The following is a 2,838-nucleotide window of genomic DNA, read 5'->3' as shown; positions in this document are numbered from 1 at the left end:
ACAACCAGGAGCGGGGGCGATCGCGCCGCGCCGCTGGGCCGGCGTTGCCGGGAGACGGCGGCGGCCGCGCCTGAGGGAGGCCGGGCCTGAGGGAGCCGGGCCCGCCGCCCCCGCGCCTCCTTCCTCCGCTCCGCCGGTTGTCCCTGGGCAACGGCTCCGAGCGTTTCGTGTGGATTCCCAGAAGCCTTCGGGGAAGCGTTTCGCCGTGACACATGCCTTTAATCCGCTTCTTCACAGTTTATGCCGGCTCCGAAGTGCTGGTGACGCTGCTTTGAGGGAAACTTCAAGTCGTTAATGCTGATGGGCCCTGGGTAGTGATGGAAAAAGCCATCAGTTATTTCTGCAGACTAAAGGAAATGGCTCACCCAAAGACACAATTTTTGAAAATTAACCAACGTGTGCAGTCTGTCTAAAATTTGTAAGTTGCTGTGTTCACACCTTACTTTTATGATTTTTCTCTACCCCGTTTCACTCTTTTCAGAGGATTCATGGAAAAAAATAAAAAGAAAAAAGAAAAAAGAAAAGCGGAAGCCAGCAGTTTTCAGGAGAAATGGGCAAAACCTCTCCAGGAGGTAGAGCACAAACCTCTGTGAGAGCCCGTGGGCAGAGCATCAGCACAGAGGCACCGCGGGGCCGAGCAGCGACCGCATCTCTCAGCTCTGGGCTGGTGATGCAGGAAGAGCTGCCGTGTGAATAACTGTGCCGGTCTCAGAATAATAATTCATTCCAGTGTTCTCTTTTGCCAGGCAGGGCTGTTCTGGAAGGAATCCTAACCTGAATTCTGAAAGCAAATAACATTTTCTACTTGAAATGCGGGATAATTGCTATCAGTAGCTGCAGGAGTAACAGAAACCAGGCAAATAAAATCATTTGGGGGTCTCAAAGTCAGGTAGTAATAGGTAAAGAAATTACAGCTGCTGCCGTCTCTCTCCTGTGATTCTTTTTAATCACAAATATCATTGCTTTCTCCCCAGATTTCTTACAATGTTACACCGCAAATATAAATTTAGTTCTATTTTATAAGCTATATCATTCTATTGAGATCATGGCAGAAATGTGTCCCGGTCTCACACTATGACAAATGTGTACCATCATAACAGAAGAGCCAGTGGGTCATTTTTAGCCATAGGCAAGACACATGCGAAGGCATCTCCTTACACTTTCAACATCATAACCCCTATAGGAAATTTATGGAGATCTTCCTTGGAAAGCAACTGCCATGACAAGTCAAGAAAAATTTATATGGACTGGTACATCTGGAGACAGAAGAAATCAGGCATTGTTTTCACAAACTGGCTGACTTTCCATAAAGCCTGACCAATGTGTCTCAGGTTTGCAGTGGTTAGAAGAGTCTCACCCTGGCAGGAAAGGAAGCAAAATCTTTTGGTAGAGGCAAGTCACCAGCTTCCCTAATTTCTTCATGGACTTTTCTCTAAACAGTCAGGCACCACAGTGACAGGTAGGTGCTCTGAATGTAAGTAGTAAAGGCAAAAATTTGGGTTTAACTCTGCTGGGTGTGGCTGGGTTGCAGATACTTTTCTTCACAGCAGCTTGTATGTTGCCATGTTGTGGGTTTGTGACAAAAACTGTGCTAATAACACTCCCACTAAGCAGTGCTTGCACAATGTCAAGGCCAGCTCTGTTTCTCGTGCTGCCCTGCCAGGGGGTGGGCTGGGGCTGGGCAGGAGTCTGGGAAGGAGACACAGCTGGGAGAGCTGACCCCGACTGACCAAGGGGTGATTTTATGCTCGATCACATCAGGCTCAGCAATAAAGCTGGAGGGTGGTCTTCCTAAAGAAGCTGTTGCTTGGGGACTGGCTGGGCACTTACCTGCTGGTGGGAGGTGCTAAGTCTTTGCAGATCATTGGGGTTTTTCAAAACTTTTTCTTCATTTTCTTACGCAGTCTTTATCTTGAGCCATTTGTTTTCTCACTTCTCTTTTTCTAATTCTGTCCTGCATCCTGCTGTGGGTGTGGAGATGCACTGATCAAGCAGCCCACTTCTACTTAGTTGCTGCTTGGGATCTCCTTATGCCAAACACAATATCCATTACTGGGAAAGCTTGTCTTTTTCTTGGCATCACTAACAGTAGTTCTTATTGCTATTTCAAACATAATTCTGGCCAACTGCTAGTTGGTTAGATATTTTCCTTATTTCATATGAATGATCACATAAAAGATATACAGATGCAGAGTCCATGTGGAAGAGGAGGGACGTGGTAATCAGGTTCACCCTGCACTTCAATACACTCACATGGAACCATGGGCTCGGTTGTCCTTGAAGACTGAAGGGCCTTCTGCAGGTAGGAAATGCACAGGTACTCTCAGCAGACTTGTAGCCAGGATTTTTCACAAATTTTGTGAAGCTTGTGAGTCTGTTTTATGAAGCAGAAAGGGAAATGGACAACAACAGACAACCAGGAGAAAGTCAAGCCTGCAAAGACAGAATGAAGACTTGATGTTTTTCTTTTCATCTCTGTTTGCCATGAGAAGTGGCAATCAAATACTGTGTGACAGACATATAATTGCAGCATTTTTACCTGTGGTTTGGCAAAATTATACAAATATGTCAGGAAAAATATCTTTACATTGAATTTTGTGATAATTTGCTGAATGTGTCATTGAGTAACAACTTACTAATAAGGAAGCAAAAGGAGAGAACAAATGAGAACAGCTACAAAATCCCTTGAAAATTCACAACAGACAAAGAGTCAGAAATTACAGAATCTACAGAAAAACAGAATATTCTGAGTTGGAGGGGATTCACAAGGATCACTGAGTCCAGCTCTTGGCCCTGCACAAGACAGCCCCAGGAATAACAGCATGGGCCTAAGAGCAT

This window comes from Passer montanus, unplaced genomic scaffold, assembly GCF_014805655.1.
Source record: "Passer montanus isolate IOZ18808 unplaced genomic scaffold, ASM1480565v1 scaffold10, whole genome shotgun sequence".
NCBI lineage: Eukaryota > Metazoa > Chordata > Aves > Passeriformes > Passeridae > Passer > Passer montanus.
Note: the sequence above shows the minus strand (reverse complement) of the source record.